Raw genomic sequence first — 20,422 nt, 5'->3', positions numbered from 1 at the left:
ACTGATCTCATAACTGAACAAAAGGTACATAATCTAAACAGAGCAAAGGTGCAAGAATTAAATTTATTTAAACAGAAGAAAAAAGACCCATATGGTCTGATTCCATTCATACAAATTATCCAGAAAAGACAAAGGAAGGGAGTCAGACAGTCAATTAGTGACTACTGGGTCTGGAGGGGGATGATGAGAAGTGAGAGCAGGTGGATGTGAAGCTTCCTCTTGGGAGAGGAGAAATGTCTTGGGATGTGATAGAAATGGTGGTCGCACAAAATTGTAAATGTGCTAAAGGCTCAGGGCTATACCCCTCGATGTGTGAGAACTGCCTCAAGGAAATGACTCTTTTTTTTAACGAAATTATGTGCGGTACAGTGATGAAGACAGCTCAGGCCCTGGAGGCCAACAGGCCACACTCTGCTCCAGCACCTTGGCTACATTCCTTCCCACTCAACATCCCCTTCCCTCATCTGAGCAAGGGAAGAAGGTACAGTTCCTTCCTTTGTCCTTCTCAAGATCGAACACCTTCATCACCACTGACACAGGTCCTGGCTCATGGTTGGGGCTTAAAATAGCTCAGTGAGTTTTCGTCTGTTTTGCTATTTGGACTCAGTGGTGCAAAAGGCAAAGAAATCACAACTCACACACTACTTGTAGTTCAGCCAACTACAAGCTGAACCACATTGGGCAAAGCTGCTTAGACACTCAACCTGTTTCCCAGATGCCTGAGTGCTAAGCCATCTGAAACCCTGTCGTAGGTGGATGCTTAATAAAATATCTGCTGAAGTGATGTAGAATGACAGTGTTTCCAGTTATTTCACAGGCTTGTGCACCTTGGTCCCCTGGTTAGGCAGGGTTGGCCATGTGGCTGTCATGGTCTTGCTGCCATGACTTAACGACAAGACTCTCACCTCTGTTGTAGAGGTCCCCTAGCCCACAACTCTGCTCTAATCATGAAAAACAATGGGAAAACCCAGACTGAGGACATTCTGCAAAATACTGACTAGTGCGCAGGTCAGGAAAGGCCAAGAAACTGTCACAGTGCAGAGGTTAGTGAGGCATCATAACTGCAAGCAAGAGGGGATTGTGGCTGGGACCCTGGGACGCAAGAAAAGGTTCTGATGTTCCACCAGGCTTGGGAACATCCTGCCTTCCGCCCACGGTCATTGCAGGGAACATGAAATGTTTGAAGCTTAATTCCCATTCAAATCAGAAGGGAAAGGTGAATAGTAATGAAGATATAATAATGGGGCCGGGGAGGTAGCTCAATGGTAGAATGCATGCTTAGCATTTGCAAAGCCGTGGGTTAGATCCCCAGCACCACAAAAATAAAATGCTAAAACAGAATACAGGGCTGGGGGCAAATGGTTCAAGTGGCAGAGTGCCTGCCTAGCAAGTACAAGGTCCTGAGCTCACACCCAGTACTGAAAAAAAAAAAAGCATAATAATAAATTAAGCCTGAATTACATGCATCTTTATACTAACAAGATGATAAAACATTTCTCCTTCCTTCTCTCCTTCTTCCCTTTCTTCCTCCCTCCCTCTCTTCCTCCCATCTTCTCTTTCTTTTTACTATATAACTGAGACTGGCCTTGAACTTGTGGTCCTCCTGTCTCAGCCTCCTGAGTGCTGGGATTATAAATGGGCACCATTACACCCCCTTCTATCTCAATCTTACAACTTGTGTGGGGCCAATGTTTCCATTTTACTAATTAGGAAACAGGCGTGGACTTGGGGGTGCTGCCTCAGCAGTGGAGTCTGGATAAACACCCACGTTAGAGCAGTTTCTAGTCATGGGGTAACTTCTCTCTGGTGAGTCTGCAGCACTTGGAACCCAGACACACTTAGAAACACCCAATTTTTATTGAAGGAGGCCGGTTACAATGACTTCCTTACATAGAGTATCAGAAAGCAGAAAGCGACCCCTCCTTCCCGGCGCGGGCAATGCAGCTTCTGGCCACGAGGGGGCAGCATTAGCTAAGACTAGGAATTGGTTGCAATTTGCAAACAAAAGCGGCGAGAGCAGCGTAGAGCAGCTGGCTCCTGGATTTCTAGGCCAATTTAGGAAATTAATCAGCAACTCTAGCACTCTGGGTAAGCAAATATAAAGCAGACCAGCACCAGCCCTACCACCAAAGGAAGGATTCCGACCTACGCACCGGGTGATGTGGGTTGGGGGTTCGCAGCCCCTCAACAGTGCGGAGGAGAAGGGCGGGGCGGGGCTGCCCGAGGTCAAGGTCAAGGTCACGGTCACAGACAAGGACGGAGGATGCCGGAGGGAAAGGCCCACTTACTCTTCGAAGAGTAACAAGTCTTCTTTTCCTGCCTGCCCGGTAACTGCATTATAGGACCATCTCAGAAGAGGATGGATGCAAGAGGCCGGGGAGACCTTCAATTTTAGGGGGCAGTGGTCCCCAGGTTTTTGGAATTTATTAAAAAACAGTCTCATTAGAGGGTTACCCCGTTTTGATTTTGCCAGATAAGGAAGGGCATTCAAAAGACAACCAGCATTCACTGCTCTCGACTCATTTCCCAGAAAGGGGACTGGACGGTTGGTCAGTCTGTCGGTTGGTGGGTCGGTCGGTCGGTACAGCATAATCAGAGATTAAAGAGGCTCATGGGTGGTGGGAGGTCATGTTCTGAAGGTGTCAATTCTTTCTGCTTGAGAGAATTTTGCTAAGGAAATGAGGACGACAGACAGACAGACAACAACCGACACCCGTTTCCTCTAACACACTACAGATTTCCATGGACCAGAGGGTGGCCCATGTGCACTGAGCACCACCACGGCCACCAATCCTCGCCTGTGGTTCTTACAACTGCCTTTCCAGATAGGAGCTGTTTGCCATCCTTGTTTTACAGTGGAGGAAACCACACCTGGAAGAGTTTCTGGAATCCCGGCACGGTTGGGAAGGGCAGGGCACAAAGACTTGAATCCAGACCCAGAAAGCTCCTCCTAGCCACAGGGTTGTCTGACCTTGCTTCTCTCCCCAGTCCTGAGGCTCTTGTGGAAGAAGAGATGGATTTCCTGAATGAAAAAGCAACCACAGGGCTGGGTGTGGTGGTTCACACCTGTAATCCCACTAAGGAGGGGAGGCAGGAGGATTGTGAGTTTGAGCATCCCAACAAAATTTACTGGCAGAAATAAAACTTTAAATTAAATGCATAATTTTTTTTCATTCAGGCATCTGCATAGTATGGGCTTCACTCATCTTTGTAGCCCTAGGGTTACAGACTGTTAGGTCTTCAATACTAGGTTGGTGAAAAAACAAGAAATATAAGAGAGTTTTTTGTTGTTGTTGTTGTTTTGTTTTTTTGGTGGGATTGGGGTTTGAACTCAGGGCTTTGCGCTTGCAAGGCAGGCACTCCACTGCTTGAGCCACTCCTCCAGTCCATTTTGCTCTGGTTATTCTGCAGATGGCGTCTTGTGTACTATTTGCTTAGGCTGGCCTTGAACTGCCATCCACCTGATCTCAGTCTCCCAAGTAACTACAATTATAGGCGTGAGCCACTGGCTCCTGGCAAAGGAGAGGTTTTAAAAGTGACTGATAAGCAAGAAGATGACACTCTGTACCTTGACCCCAACTGGAGTGAAAGCTCCAGGGTAGTGTGGGGGATCAGTGGCCGTGGGGCCTCCGGTCAGGTTCCCACACTGCTTCTTCCTGACGGTGCTGCCTTGGTTGTGTTACTTAACCTGTGTGAGTCTCGGGCTGCACGCGTGTAAGATGAGGATAATGTGAGTACCAGCCTCACACCATTGGCTCCAAGGATTCATCAACTAAGTTATCAGGAGCCTGCCATGCAGAAACACTCAACAAAAGGGAGCTGCTATTATTAAAAAAAAAAAAAAAGACTATTCATCAAGATAGAAAAGCATTAGAGGTTGACTCTTGGTTTTACAGATGGTTCTAGTTTTCAATCAGGTTCTTCTAATTTTCAATTCTCCCTCTCTGAACTAATTTTGGCCTTTTGGAAGTTTCTAGAAAAGTGCATGGCTTTTCCCAGTTCATATCACTACCTTCTCAAGCCTCCATTCAGTGAAGCTCCTGGATCCAGGATGCCCTGAGAGAACTGGAGTCTTTCTCACTCTTTGCCTTGGTTTGGCAGTCCTGGGGATGAGTAGCTGGGTAAAGACTGGCTGCTTAGCTGAAAAATCCCCATTTACAGTCCCACCCAGAGTAGTGATGCTTTCAAAGAGTTGGTGGCAATCAAACCCGTCACAAAATGCAGCTACCCACACCTACACTGGCCAAAGAAGAAAAGAAGAGGGTGACGGCTCGTGGCTATAATAAGACTCACCTAACAAGAATCTTCTACACCTTAATTTACATCTCCAAACACAAATTCTCCATGGCTTGCAACAGGGTTGGCATGCTTGTTTCATAAAGGGTCCAGTGGTGGACATGGCTGGGCAGTGGACCTGAGTGTCTCTGTTCCAGCTGCTCAACTCCAGCACTGTCATGCAAAAAGGCAGACATTGCTTGTACACTTGCTTTATTTACAAAAGCACAGGGAGTCAGATCTGAACTAAGGCCCTGAGTTCTCAGGGTCTGATCCACACTAACGGGCCCTGTCTGATGGTGAGCCATGCAGCCTCTCCCCAGCCCGGGCTTCTCACCTGCCCCTGGCCAGCTCCTGCTCCTGAGTGCCTGCTACGACTCTGCTGAGAGGGCTGTCAGACAGAAAAAACGAAAATGCTTCCTGCCTTCTTTCTCTCTGGTTCTTCTCAAAGTCCCAGGGAAGATTCTCATTGGCTGTTTGGATCCAGTACTAATCACTGAACCAATCATAGTACCCAGGGAAATGCTGGTCTCTGATTGGTCAGGTCAGATTGCTCATCTTTGCAGCTGGGTGGAGGAATGAGCCACACCTACACCACATCTCTAAAGGAAATCCGGATGCCATTATCAAAAGAGGAGGAGTAAGTGTGGGGCAGTCAAAGAACACACGATTTCCTTGCATTTCCCCCATCATTCCCTTCCTTACAAAGGTTCCAGGGATCTACTCACTGTCCAATCTCTTCTCCATAGGAGGAGATAAACTAGACACCCTCATTTATGCCATGCGGCTAGAATTAAATGTCCTCATTTCTCTTCCAGGGGGCTTGAATTTAAAAGAGAAACAATGTGGCTTGGAAGGAGGCAACTTTTCTTCAAAAGGAAAGCACTGTTGGTCCTAGAATATCAGGCTGCAGAGGGGATGAGAAAGCAGGAGGCTGGCGAGTGTTCCTGGGTGGAAGTGAAAATCACACAACAGAGATATGGTGACACATGTTTATTTTTAATGAGTCATTAATGTCGTGCTTCGTCACACAGCAAGAAGGAGAGATGATGGCTCTGTCTTTCATGGCAAACTAAGCCTAGGATTCTTCAGATGTAGAAGGGAAGATGGCTTCCACATTTGTGCGTGACTGTATTTTCAGACCAAAAACTGGAACTCGAGATCAGACGAAAGAAACGTGTGTAGCATCTGAGACCAAGATGCATGGAATTGAAGTCAGGCATGGAAATATTTGCATGTCTTGACATTCTTGGGTTTCTGGAGGTGATGGGTTAGAACATCCACTGTATGGATACTGTTCTATGACATCTGGGGCAACAGGCTGCCAGAATTGCTGTCGCACACTGACGCACATTTGTGTCAGAAGTTTCTCCTGCCTTAGTTTGTCCACGTCACACTCCGCCTTCAATCTTAGTCCCGTGTCAGCTCTTCTAGTAGGATTTATCTTCTCTCTAATCTGGGTTTAGCATAAAATAATTACTAGAGTAATTACTAGAGTAGTCATTTGTTACTACTCTATCTGACCATTCTGCAGTCGGCAGGGCTCAGCTGGGCGGTTGTCAGGGCTCCTTAGGCAGCTGCAGTGATTAGTGCTGGAGTCCCTTCAGAGACTTCCACATTGGGCTGGTGGACTGGCTGAAATGGTAGAATGCTTGCCTAGTAGGCATGAGGCCCTGAGTTCAAACCCCAGTACCTCCCCCAAAAAAAAAAAAAGACTTCACATTCATACTTCTGATGACTAGGGATAGAGTCCCTTCAGAGATTCCATGTTCATACTTCTGATGATTGATGCTGGCTGTCATACAGGCTCTCACTTCTCTGCTGGAGGAGCAACACATGAGCTCTCCATGTGGCCTGAACTTCCTCACAGCATGGTGGCTGAATTCTGAGAGTGAGTGGAGACAAGTGACAGAGGGAGGTGGATTAGACAGAAATTATATTCTACTTTTTTCTTTTTTGGTGGGGGACATTGGAAATCAAATCCCAGGAATTGTGCATGCAAGCAAGCACTCTACTACTGAGCTGCAGCTCCAGCCTACATCCTATTTCTTTTTGTTGTTGTTGTTGTTTTGCAGTAGTGGGGTTTGAACTCAGAGCCTCACAGTTGCTAGGCAGGTGCTCTGACTGCTTGTGCCACTCCAGCAGCCCATTTTTGAGTTGGGTATTTTTGAGATAAGGTCTCAAGAACCATTTGCCTGGGCTGGCATCAAACCACCATCTTCCTGATCTCTGCCTCCTGACTAGCTAGGATTACAGGGGTGAGCCACCAGTGCTCTGCTTACATCCTTACTCCTTGGTGAGAGCATTGCAGACATATTTGAAACCCTCTGCGGTGCCTCTCTGTGCGTTACTTTCCTGATCTCAGCCCTTAATCACACTGTATGCTTTCTGTCTATCTGCCTCCCCCATGAGATTCTTCACCCAAGGATTAGAATTTACGAAGTCTATGAACTTGCATAGAAAAAAAATTACAGTTACTTCACTAAATTTGAACTCTAACTCAGCATTTCCTTGTTTATGAAAGTTGAACAAACCATGTAGTGGCAGAAGTATCTGTGACTTTGTCACCATCAGAAGCCATGGATGTTCTCCTGCCATGTGGCAGTAGTAATGGATATCTAGGAATTCTATTCACCTTGTTGTTACTTTAGAATTCTGGTCATTATTAAGTTCTGCTCTAGATCTTGTTAATATACCAATAGAAAAGCACATACAGTACAATATCTCAAATTTGCTTTATAAATATTTTAATACATTTATTTACAGAGAACTGATTTTGCCTGCAATTCTGTGTTTTTTGCAATTTAAAAATTCTTCCAAGCACAGCTTTGCGGGCCCTAGGCTGCCCAGGGGGCTTGGACCAACTTCTGTCATTTGGACAGGTCCAGCCTGAAAGTGCATTGGGATTGTGAGGCCATTTGAAAGCCCTGAGCGGAAGAGTAACACCGGGAATTCTGCAGCCTTCCTGCACGGCACACACCTGCCATCTCAGGTCCAGACTACGATTCAGGGAGTGCACAAGAAGCCACCAACCAGCTGAACAGATGTTTTAAAATACCTGCTTCTCCCCAATTATCTCCTCCCCTTGCCCCCCACCCCCAAAGAAACAGACAGCCATCTCTGTTGGTCACTGCCTTGAGAGAGAAGTGAGGCAGGGTAGAGAGCAGAGTGCCTGCAATTTTTCTGACTTTGGTTTTACTGATCTATAAACCATCAACTCTAGTACTACCAGGAGCCAGGCAGGGAAGTGAAGGGGCTGGGCCTGTCAGGAAGACCCTTATGCCCTTTCTGGCCATCTTTCATTTTCATGCTGGATTTGCACAGAGAAACAATTCTCTATTCTTCTCACAACAATCATATGAGCTGGAGTGATGAAAAAATGGGTCTCCAGATCACAGAGACAGAAGGGAGTAGTGGGGACTGCGGCGTGCTGGAGAGACGATGTGTTCCACAGCCGAAAGGCAGCAAACAGCTCTGGCAGGTGGTTTGCCACATAGGGTGTGAGCTCAGTGCTGCTGAGTTTCACAATTTTCTGTTTTTAAAGAGAAGGTAGAAATCAAAATTTGGCTTGCAACTTCCTGATTGTTCCATGGATGATGAATTTAATTTTACAGGGCCTTTTCTTTATTTTATTTTATTATTTTTTTTTCTTTTTTCATTTTTCTTTTATTATTCATATGTGCATACAAGGCTTGGTTCACTTCTCCCCCCTGCCCCCATACAGGGCCTTTTCGACCAAATATGTCTCATCTTCCTGACAAATGCAGCCAGAAACCACCTGGAAAGCTGAAAAGTAGTGACCTCATAGGACCCCTAAGGTCTCATAGGACCCCTGAGACCTTAGGTCACTGGACGTGTGGCCTGGCATCAGCGGGATTGAGAAACACTGTTTATAAGGCTTGCGTCCCACAGGACACGCCCGCAGGTTTCGGGGTTAGGGGTGACATACAGTGTCTGGTTCGGTGGGTTGGGACTTTGCATTTCTTGCTAGTGCTGCTGGCCCATGGCCACGGTCTGAGAAGCAGGGGTCCAGGTGGCGTTATCAGTCTCGGTGCCGATGGCGGCTGGGCCGGGATCCTTCTCTGCCATGGTGGCATCCTGCATTGCAGGATGACCAGATCCAGCCCTGGCCAATGAGCACAAGATGCCATGATACCCCTGCAAAGTGACAGACAGACATGTCTTCAGACATTGCACAATGTCCCACGGGATCAGTGGCGGGGGGTGGGGAGGGACTCTAAGACCCCCTCTTTACGCCTAGAGAAGCACTTGACGTTCTCTGTGAAGCAGGAAGACAAAGCTCCAGTTTTCTTTTTATTTCTGTCACCTGGATACATCAAGCCAGCTCAGCCAGAACTTAGAGAGAGTGTGGGCAACAGGGAGCTGGGAGTGGAATGGCCTGGCTGTCACTCCCAGAGCTGTCACACCTTGCTGTGTGACTTTGGGGTGGACCACACAGCCTATCTGGGCACCCGTTTTCTTGCTGTGGAAGTGACGCGATGGACTGGAGCAGAGATGGCAAATTCCAGCGACGTTATAGGGCTCAGGCAGGTAACTGACCAGTGAGGTGGCTCAGGTGTGAGGCACAGATGGGCAGGACACGAAGACCTCCTTCAGTGTAGCTGTGACTACTTTGCTGTCATCGGTGGTGGCCAGGTGGGAAGGCAAGTCCAGCGTTGCCAGGTCTTCAGGTTTTTTTGTGGCACTGGGATTTGATCTCAGGGCTTCATGCTTGCTAGGCAGGCGCTTCACTGCTTGAGCCACAACTCCAGTCCCAGTTGTTTTTTTTTTTTTAAACATTTAAAAAATTAGGATACATTCATTGTATAGGGGGAATTCCTCATGACAACTTCGAATAGGCTTACAGTGTACATTGGTTAGCTGGTCCCTCCATCTCTCCCTCCTGCCACAGCTCCCTCACTACCCCAATCAAAGCAATTGAGGATGTTTCATTGTTCTATTTTGTATATGTTTATGAAGCCCATCGGCCATATTCCCCCAGATTTTATTTTTAAAAAAGAAACCTGTAGTTTATGTTTTAATATGAAATCTCCTTTCATAAAAAATAATGGCTCAGGAATGAAGGTTTGGCTCAAGTGGTAGAGAGCCTGTCTAGCAAGCGTGAAGCCCTGAGTTTAAACCCCAGTACTGTCAAAAAAAAAAGTATTGGTTCAAATTTAAAAAAAAAGAAACAAAACAAAACACATGTAGGACAAATCACTCTTGCAAACTGCTCAGATGATAGCTGTGGTGGTGGTAGTGATGATGAAAGTAATAGATACACAGAGAATTTGCTGTGTGCCTGGCATACATCAGTTCATTCAGTCCTTATAGTAATCATCAGAGACAACTTTTACTATTATCCCTAGTTTTTTTTTGATGAGGAGATTGTAAACAGAGAGGTTAAGTAAGTCACCCAGAGTTGCACAGCTAGGAAGTGCCCAACTGGGGATTTGAACCCAAACTACATGCTCTCATATGTAGCCATGGGAGATTACTGCTTGCAGGGCTGATGGAGCTGTGCACTTCGGTCTTTGGGACATGGTGTGTGTGGCTGCTCTAGAGGAGCCTGGCAGATGGGCCACCTTGGGCAGCCTCGGTGTTTTGCTGGCTGAGAAGCAGGTTCTCCCAGCCTACCTCTCCTACATGCATAGTTCCAGGAGGGGCAGGAGACCTGGGAAGGATGGAGCTGACAAACTCCATGGGTTGCACTGTGTGTCCCCTGGAACCTCTGAATGTGAACTTATTTGAAGGGAACCTTTGCTGATGCAATTTAGTAAAGATCCCAGGAAGAGATCCACCTGGATGAGTGCAGAAGAACAGATGACTGGAGACACAGGGAATACAGGCAGAGGCTGGAGTGGCCGTGCCACAAGCCAAAGGAGGCACCAGAAGCTGGAGAAGACAGGAGGACCCTCCCAAGAACTCTGGAGGAAGTACAGCCCTGAGGACACTTTATATTTGGCCTTTGTTCCTCCAAAGCGATGAGAAAAAGAAGTTCTATTGTTTTAAGTCTTCCAGCTTGTGGTGATTGGTATAGAAGCCCTAGAAAAATAACACAAAGGGACTTGAAAGAAATTAAAAAGAAAGAGAGCAGGTGCAGGGTCACGCCTGTAATCCCGGCTACTTGGAGGGCTGAGATCAGGACAGCCTGGGCAAAAAAGTCTGTGAGACCCCATTTGAACAGAAAAAGCTGGGCGTGGTGGCATAGGCCTGCCATCCCAGTGATGTTGGGGAGCTAAAAGAGGAGGATCCAGGTCCAGGCTGCCTGGCAAACAGCAAGATCCTACCTCCAAAATAACCAGAGCAAAAAGGGCTGGAGGCATGGCTCAAGTGGTGGAGCGCCTGCCTGGCAAGCGTGAAGCCCTGAGATCAAACGCCAGTCCCAACTAAAAGAAGAAAGAAAGAGCAGTTGGTTTTTCTTTCCTTCCTCAGGTCTGTCTGTGTGCTAGGTGCCCAGGGCCTTTTCTGTCTGAATTCTAAGACTCTTTTAACACAGTCTCTCTCTCTCACACACACACTCCAGTGACAGGCACGTCCTCACACAGATGCTGGCCTTGCTTCCACTGTCAGGATGTCTGAGCAGGCCAGGAACCCTGGCCTCCGCACTGACAAGGGGTGGCTTGAGTGGCTTCTGTTTGCCCTAGCGCAGGCCTGGGGTCACACTTTTCAGTTGAAGAAGGGGTTTCGGGGTTTGATAAATGACTGTTGAATGCCAGCAGCAGAGCCCAGCTAATCACTGGGCAACAGCAATCATCGTAATTAGAAGAGGACCAGAGGCTGGGCCCCGCCATCCTCCCGGCCTCCAACCTGACTCTGCTCACACTAACCCTTTCCGAGCCTTGCTGCTTCAGGAAGCACCAGTACCTTCCAGGGAGAGCAGGGCTCATGGGACCGCACAGGCCTTGCGAGGAGCCCTAAACCTGCAAGCAGACAGAGGAGAGCATCTGTCGTGGCCTGTAAGTCCTGCAACCACCACTGTGGGCCTGAGGCCTGGTCTAAAAGGCAGCCACAGCGCAGCACATAGCATCACGACCCCAGGGGACCTTCGGATTTCTTGAGAGTCCAAAACTCCAGGCTATTTGTGTGTATGTGTGATAAAATGCAAGTAACACAAAAATGACCATTTTTGCTCTAAGCGAAATACATGTTAAAGGAGATTTCATTCTTATTAAAAATAACTCTTCAAATTCCTCAAGAAAGGAAGCAGGGGAGCAGGAGAATAGGACGTTTATGTTTAATGGAAGCTGAGTTTCAGTTGGAAAGAAACTTCTGGAGATGGATGGTGGTGATGGTTGCAGAAACAGGTGGAAGTACTTGTAGGATTGTGTGAGGACAGGAACCATATCTAACTGAGGTGTGGTTCCCTGGAGTGCAGCCCAGGCTTTATTCTTACTTAGTAGGTGCTCAGTTAATGTTTGAGGGAGGAAGAAAGAGAGGGAGAGAGGGAGGAAGGGAGAAAGAAAGGACAGGAGGAAGGAAGGGAGGAAGAAAAAGAGGGAGGGAGGAAGGGAGGGAGGAAGGGAAGGAATAAGGATGAAAAGAAAACAGGGAGGAAGAGAGAAAGGAAGGAAGGAAGGGAGGGAGGAAAGGAGGAAGGGAGGAAGAGAGAGAGGGAGGAAGGGAAGGTTGGAGGGAGGAAAGGAAGGAGGAAGGAGCAGTGGAAGTTAATTTTCTTAGCAGAACGCTAGGACACACTTAAGACAGGCGGTCTGCAGAGAGAGGCACTTCTCCCCGGACTTTGAACGGGTGGAGTCCCACCTTCCCCCAGATCGCAGGTTTGGTTCCTTCCTGTTTCGGTTACTGCCAGGTGATAGACCACCATAGAGCTTAGTGACTTAAAACTGCAACCTATTATAAATGATTGCAAGCTATTATAGTATATATAATTAATATAAGCCCTACAAGTTGTTTGATCTCTTGATTTTGTAACCCTGGACTTTAGAGATCTTTTCTGCTGCTCCCGGTGTTGCTGAAGTCACTTGAATCTGGCGATGGGCTGGTCCAGAAAGTGCCAGGTGGCTTCCCTCGTGTCTGTGCCTTGGCTCGATGGCTGTAAGGCTGGGCTCAGCTGGGACTCCCTGTGACATGTGGCCTTTCCAGCACGGTGATGCAGACTCCTATCATGAATGTTTCTTTCCCAGAGGGATCATCCCAAGGGGTCCCCAGGCAAAGCACACAGGGGGCCTCTCAGACTCTCCTTGGAGCCCTGGAACACCTCTGCAGTCACATTCTGTTGACAAGTCAAACACTACGGCTGGTCCAGGTTGAAGGGGAGTGGAATCAGATCCCACAGCAGAAGCAGCAAAGAACTCATAGCCATTGTGGGCGTTTTAAGCCAGAGGTTCCTGATCCCCGATGACTGTTAGTGAGTCCCTTGAAGGCACGGTTCCATCGAGATGTGCAAATTGCGCCTTTTTCCCAATGAGTTCTGAGCGCTGGAGATTATGAATCATTGTCTGGTGGTCTTCCTTTCAACTCAGCCTCAGCTCATCCCCTCCTCTGCAAACATTTCCCAAGAAAGCACGAAGAGTCTGGGACATTACTCCAATACTGAAGACGACAACCCCCTAAGCTCCTTCCCATTCCCTCCCAGAGGTCACTCCCACTCAGCTCCAAGTGGATCCTGCTGTGTCAGGTGTTACTAGATGCGAGTGCTTTTAAAAAAGCTACTAGCTCCCTTCTCTTCGTACTTTCCACCTGTAGTTTGTTTCTTCTTCCCCTTGAACATTTGTACAGGGGAAGGGTTCATATTCATACCCACAGATCATTCCACGTTTAGAAGCAGCCCCGTGGACCCAGCCAGTTCTCCTGTCCATAACAGGCAACTGTTCTTCCACGCACGTGGTGTTCCTGGCTTCCCCTCCTTGTAGGCAGATCAGCGTATTCTCTGTGGGAGCTGAGAGCAGCATTTCTGGGTCAGTGGGTGTGTGCAGTATGATTTCCAGGGCTGGAGGTGAGCCCAGGGCCTTACACATGCCAGGCAGATGCTCTGCACTGAGCCGCATTCCCACCCTGACCACGTGATTTGTAGAACACCTGCCTGGCAAGTGTGAGGCTCTGAGTTCAACCCCCCACCCCCATACCGCCCCAAACCAAACCAAACAAACAAAAAAACCAGGAAAAAAAAAAAGAAAAAGAAAACTATACATGTGGACAGTCAACTACAAGAGTGTCTGTGGAGTGAAATGTTGGAAAGACCCAGACAGGCTCAACTTTAGGAGACTGAATATGAGCACTTTGCTGTACTAATGGAACGGAATGGACACGCTGTGGAAAGGCTGTGCTAATCAGTAGAAGTGCATCACAAACACTGACGTCCAGTAAGAAGAGTAAGTTGTAGCCAAGCATGATAGAGCTTACCTGTAATTCCAGCCTGAGCGAGGTGGAGGCAGGAGGATTTTAAAGTTGAGGCCACTCTAGGCTACAGAGTAGGATACTGTCTCAATAAAAAAAAATAAAAAAGAAAGAAAGAAAGAAAAAGAAAAAGAAGGTGGAGGAGAAGAAACAATAGAGGAAGTTGCAGAATGGCAAATACAGAATGATGCCCTTGGTGTAAAGTTTAGAAAACAGGCACAGTACTATAAGTTCTACAGGTCTAAAAAATAAAGATAGGAATTCAGGATAGCAGTTATTTTAGGGGAGGAAGAGGGAAATATAACCAGAGATGATCAGAGAAAGGTCTGTTTTTAAAAAAATTGGATGTAATTATTTATTGATTAAAGAAAACAGCTGCTTAAAAACATAATCCATTACGAGTACCTAAGATATGACTGTAGAAACTTATTAAAATTATTTCTATTGCTCTTAGTTTTATTTTTTGATTACTTGTTTATAATTTTTTCTTTATCACAGCTATGCATGCACACTGCTTGAAGACTCGAATCATTTCATAAATTTGTTAACGATATAAGGGTTTTTCTTTATTGTTTTTTAACTGAATAGTAGGAACATAGGTGTTCACTTTATTATTCTTTAAGAGCTTTTAATAAATCTGAAACATTCATTAAAGACACTCAGACACCCATAAAATCATTGTGAAAAGTGAATAAACTCCCTTCAAAGTAAATTTTTGTCTACAAACTTAGTGACTTAAACTTTTCTAAAGCTTGAAGTCATCCATCTGGAATCTCATCAGCTTCTTTGATTTCTCGAGGTCTGTGGCCCTTCAATTTTCTTTCCCCTTCACCCTCATCAGATCCAAATCTTTACAGTTTGAAGTCTTGACCAGCAGGGATTCTGATTGGAGACTGTCACTTGGGGATTTGCTCACTCTCTGCTGGGTGTGGTGATGGAAATAACTTGGAAGGTATGCTCCATCTTATAATTATAGCATGGACATCAGTTAGAGAATCCCAGCCTCTTTGATATCTAAGCAAGCTGCTTTGAAGTCTCTACTCTCCAGCTGATGAATTTCCAAAACTCTCATACATTTTTGTCAATTCTCGTGGCAGTTTAGGGAACTTAAGGCTCATCTTTGTCTAGAGCGCTGGTTTCTGAGTATGGTACTGTTTTCTCCTCCCTGCCTCCCTGATTCTCTGCCTCGCCTTCATTTTAACCTACAAAAACCCACTCAGTCATTTAATAGGCACTGAGGACTTAATCGGCCATTTCTTAGGACAAACAGGGAAGTGTGTTATATACCAACCGCAAACATTGTCAAAGGATTTGTAGGCATCGCTCCACTCAAAATGCCCAAAGGGGCCTTTGTGGGTTGTACTTGTCTAGTTTCCTTCTTTATCCTGGGGCCATATTTGCCTTTTCTTTAGGGAACCAGCTTACCCCACTTTCAGGTTTTTGGGTGGACCAACCAATGCTCCCCAGGGATAAGAATAAGCAGTATTAGTGTCCTCGTTCTGTAAAGAAGTAGTGCAAAACTGCGAGGAGTTTGCACTGGGAGGAGTTTGCATATGTTGCCCAAGGTCAAGGTCAAACAGACTTAGGTCTGATGCCAAAACTTGCACTCATAGCCACGATAGAATAAGATAATAATGATAACCATATACCATCAGCTTGCAGACTAATATCTGCATTCCATATTGTTCTACTGAGCTGCAGGTTTCATTATTAGCATGTATTAATTATACAAGTGAGGAGTTTTATTATGCATAATGTGCATACAATGTACTTTGATTACATTCGCCCTGCCATTACTCCTCCTTACTCCCTCCATCCCCTTTTACCCTTCCTTGTTCCCTAGCAGTCAATTTACTTTCATGTCTTCCTACTCTACACCCCACCTGCCCCCTCCAGATTCCACATGTGAGAGAAAGCACGTATACTTGTCACTGTGAGACTGGCTTATTTCACTTAACATCATGATCTCTGTTCCAACCATTTTCCTACAAATGATATAATTTCATTCTCCAGTAATACTAAGCCAAACTCCGGAGTGCATATGTACCACATTTTCTTTATCCATTTGTCTGGTGATGGGTACCTTGGCTGATTCCATAACCTGGCTGTGTGAGTAGTGCAGTGACAAACATGGGTGTGCAGGTGTCTTTATGAAATCATGAAGTATGATTGCTTAAAGTATTACTGAATTTGTTTTGCAGGTATTTTATTGAGGGTTTTTGCACCTATTTTCATCAAGTATATTGTTCTAGTTTTTCTTTTTCTGCAGGGGGAACTCATCCAGTTTTAGTATTAGAGTAATGCTTTTTAGACTGAGTTTGGAAGTGTCCCTTCTTCTTTTCCATTTTGTAGAATAGTTTGAGGAGCATTGGTGTTTAGTATTTCTTTAAGGTTTGGTAGAATTTAGCACTAAGTCCATCTCATCCCAGGCTTTTCTTTTTTGGGGGAGATTATTACTACTTCTATCTTTTTGCTCATTATAGATCTGTTTAAGTTGTTTATATCCCCTAGGTTCAATTTTGGTAAGTTAAATTTGTCTAAAAATTTATCTATTTCATCTAGACTTTCCAATTTACTGAAGTATAACTTTTCAAAATATTGCCTAATGATTCTCTGGATTCAGTGGTATCTTTTTCATTTCTAATATTATTAATTTGTATGTTCTTTCTTTTGGTTAGTTTGGCTAAGGGTGTCAACATTGTTTATCCTCTCAAGGAAACTACTCTTTGTTCCATTGATCCTTCGTGTTGTTCTTTTAATTTCCATTTTGTTAACTTTAGCTCTGATCTTTATTTTTTGCCTCAGAATATGCCTTCTTTAATAAATATTTAGAATAAAATGTTAGAGCTCAAATCTCTACAGTTATTTTTTAAACTAAACTTGATTTTTTAGAGCAGTTTTAGGAGAATAGAACTTTTTTTTTTCTTGGAGATGGTAAGTTTTATTTTGTCTTGTCTGGATAGAGGCTTGATTTGTTCTTGAATGAATGTTCCAGGGTGGAGAAAGACTAGGAAAAAGCACAGGACATAGAGGCCTACTTGGTGTATTCTCCCTCGTTTTCATCTTCACCATCCACAAACAGCAGCATGCTTGCTTGCAGAACTGAACTCGGAGTCTGAATTTTCCTCAGGTTTCTTTTGCTCAGGCACAGATCTGGAGTCTTGATCCTTTTTGCCATCTTTCCTATCTGACTCTTTCCAGTGGTCTTTGTTCCCTCATCTCCTGAACCACGGCTGGAGTTTCCAGTTTGGCCTTTTGAGACACTCATGCATCTACTTTATTGTCATCTTTCCTTGCTGGTCCTTCCTCAGATATCTGAGCTGGAGCTATCTTCCCCACACCACTTGTAGGGGACTGTTGCTCTGTGTTGGAGCTCTGAGATGGAGCAGGAAAGTTATAACTTCATTTTACCCATGCATTCTCCTTTGGTGGAGGAGCTGACATTACCTTTAGAGGCTGATGAGGTTTAGGAGGTTAGAAGTTGGAGAGTGACAGTCTTCCTCTTTACTGAGTGTTTCATTTCCTAGAGACTTTTCACTCTCTCTCCTTCACGCATTTCTGCCAGACGTGGCTGAAGTTCCAGTCTGTGATGACTCACTTCCTGTCCTCAACTGTTCCTGTTCCTGAGTTCCCTCACTTTGCAGCTTGGATGTCTCTCTCAGGGGCGTTGTTCTAGTTTTGGCTCATCCAGCGGATGCTGCAATTTCTCCCTCTCCTTCTGTAGCCATTCTTCTATTTCTTTTTCTCTAGCAGCTGTGTCAACAGGCTTTGCCCCTCCAAAGATAGAAGCTGCTGGACTGGACTGGGAAGTGCTAACAGAGGAGTCATCTTCCTTAGGAGTACTCTGAGGCTTTAGATTCGGTTTGGGTCTTTGGGTGGGGACGCTCTATCATCACAGCTATGATTGTCCCAAGAGTAATCCTCTCTGGAGCGCCATGACTGGGCATCCTGTCTGTCATGTCAGTCTTCATAGTGGTCTCTACTTCCTCTGTAGTCATCATTCCTAGGGTACCAGTCAGATAGGAAAGATGGCAAAAAGGATCAAGACTCCAGTCTGCATCTGAACCAAAGAAACCTGAGGAAAATTCAGCCTCCAAGTTCAGTTCTGCAAGCAAGCATGCTGCTGTTCGTGGATGGTGAAGATGAAAACTAGGGAGAAGAATACACCAAGTAGAGTGTGTATTTTCCTAGTCTTTCTCCACCCTGGAACATTCAAGAACAAATCAAGCCTCTATCCAGACAAGACAAAATAAAACTTACCATCTCTGAGAAAAAAAAAAATGCTCTTCTGCCACTGCCTCTCCTGAAATCATAGCCTCTGTCATGGTCTCTGAGGCTTTGGTCATCATAGTGATCCCTGCTCTGTAGCGATCCATATGCTGGCATGGGCTGTCATGATACCCATCCTGATACTCATTCTGATACCCATCCCGATATTGGTCTGAATTGTAACGATCTCAATACTTGTCCCCAAAGCTATCATCACCTCTTCTAGGAGGGTAGTCATCAAAGCTGTCTTGGCAGGACTGGACCTCCAGTCTTTGTCTGTTTTATCAGAGTCCCAATTTCTATCTCTGCTAAAAGAACGACCATCCCTGTCTTTTTCCTGTGCTTGATCAGCAACATCCACTAGATTCTCCTGTTACTAGAGACTCTTCATTGAGACTCAGGGCACTGAGCAGGAAATCCAGGTCCTCAAATTTGGCATAACCAAAATCTCAACCTCCCTGGGTTCTGGGTTCACGTGGTAAATGAACAGCACTATTTAATCTTCCAAAGAATTCCTTAATGGAGTCTTCTGTCACATCATAGGGCAGGTTCCCCAGAAAAGCATTGTAGGGTGGCAATTTGGGAAGATGGCTCCGGTTGATACTGGGTTCCCGAGCAGCCCATGGAGCAGCAGGAAGGATTGAACCGTCAATTGGAAGTGCTCTATAGACATCATCATCATTACTGTGCCAAGTTGTTGAAACATCTCCTCCCAGGTCGTCTGCTTCATTGGCCTTGCTGACTGGTTTGGGGACATAGGTGCTTCCTTCACCAGTCCCTCATCCACAGTCAGAAAGTCTGTTAGGGAGATAGTGTTCCCCTTCTTCTTCTTCTTTTTTGTTGAGGCTGCCATGTTGGGAGAGGGAGAGAGAACCAGAAAATTTGAGCAAAAACACCACAGTTCCCAAATTCCCCTGCTTCACACATGCACAGCCTCCATCAGGATCAACCTACCATGCCAGAGGGGTATACAGGTTACAATGGATAAACCCACAATGACACATCACTCCTATGCAAAGTTTACAGTTTTCATTGGGGTTCACTTGCTGTTGTGCATTCTGTGAATTAAAAAAGAAGTAATAATACAGACCCAACATTATATACAGAATAGTTTCATTGCCCTAAAAATCCTCTCTGCTCCCTCCCACCAGTCAGCACTGATCTTTGCTATTTCTTTCCTTCTACTAATTTTGTGTTTGCCTGGGTCTTTCCTATGACTTTGAGGTGCATAGTTAGGTTATTTATTTGAGATTGCTCTAATTTATTAATGTAAGCACTTACAGTTTTAAGATTCCCTCTTAGCCAGGTACAAGTGGCTCACATCTATAATTCCAGTTTATATAATCCCAGCTTGGATGGCTGACATTGGGAGAATCATGACTTGAGGCCATTCCATGTGAATAGTTCATGAGCTGCCATCTCCAAAATAACCAGAGAAAAATGCACTGGTGTGGCTCAAGAGGTAGAGCACCTGCTGTGGAAGTGCCAAGCCCTGAGTTCCAACCCCCCAGTCCCCATCCCCCCACCAAAAAAAGATGACCTCTTACAACCTCTTTCATTTTATCTCATAGGTTCTGGTATGTTGTATTTTCATTTTCATTTGATTGTAGGCATTTTTAGATTTTCCCCATGATTTCTTTGGTGATTCATTGATTCAAAAATGTATTGCTTAATCTCCACATGTTTATGTATTTTCTCTAGGTCTCTCACTATTATTTCTAGTTTCATTTCGTTGTGATAAAATATAATAAGTAATTTCAATTTTTTTATTTGTTAAGACTTGCTTTATGTTCTTAAATATGATATATTTTAGAGAAAGTTTTTGTGATGCTGAGAAGAATGTGTATTCTTCAGCTGTTGGGTGGAATATTCTGTAGATGTTAAGTCCATTGATCTTTAGTATCATTTAACTTTGATGCTTCTTTGTTGATTTTTTTTGTCTGAGTGATCTGTATTTTGGTGAGATTGGGGCTTTGAAGTCACTCACTATTATACAGTGTGTGGGCCAATCTGTCTTTATGTCCAGTACAGTTTGTTGTATGAAATTGGGTGTGCCAGTGTTTGGTGCATATATGTTTACAATTGTTATACCTTCTTGATAGGTTGTTCCCTTTATCAATATGAAATGACATTCTTTGTCTCTTCTGATTAGTTTGGCTTGAAGTCTGCTTTGTCAGGTATGAATATGGCTGCTCCCTTGCCTTCAGGTTCCATTTGCCTGAAATATCTGTTTTCATCCTTTCATTTTCAGCCTGTGCTTGCCTTGAACAGTGAGGTGAGTTTCTTACAGGCAGCAACAGTTGGGTCATTTTTTTTTTTTTTTTTTTTTAAATCCAATCCACCAGTTGCATTTTTTTTTTTCCACTAGCACTGGGGATCAAACTTGAGTCTTTGCATGTGCTAGGCAAGCATTCTACCACTGAGCTATATCTCCAGCCCCAGACCGCATCTTTTAATCAGAGAACAAACACCATTAACCTCAGATTATTTATTTATTTATTTATTTATTTATTATGGTGGA

The 20,422-nt window shown here is 45.0% G+C and overlaps 1 protein-coding gene and 1 pseudogene across 1 annotated transcript in view; one reads left to right on the top strand and one right to left on the bottom strand.

The window, feature by feature from the left end:
- Znf217 (zinc finger protein 217) overlaps positions 1–20,422 on the top strand; it is a 57,983-nt gene that overhangs the window by 36,789 nt on the left and 772 nt on the right. The gene's annotated exons all lie outside the window — the stretch shown is intronic.
- LOC109686716 (eukaryotic translation initiation factor 4B-like) lies at positions 16,667–18,754 on the bottom strand (annotated as a pseudogene).

This window comes from Castor canadensis, chromosome 5 (genome assembly GCF_047511655.1).
Source record: "Castor canadensis chromosome 5, mCasCan1.hap1v2, whole genome shotgun sequence".
In the NCBI taxonomy this organism is placed as follows: Eukaryota; Metazoa; Chordata; class Mammalia; order Rodentia; family Castoridae; genus Castor; species Castor canadensis.
The sequence above is the reverse complement of the archived record's forward strand: the minus strand, read 5'-3'. Positions and strand labels throughout refer to the sequence as shown.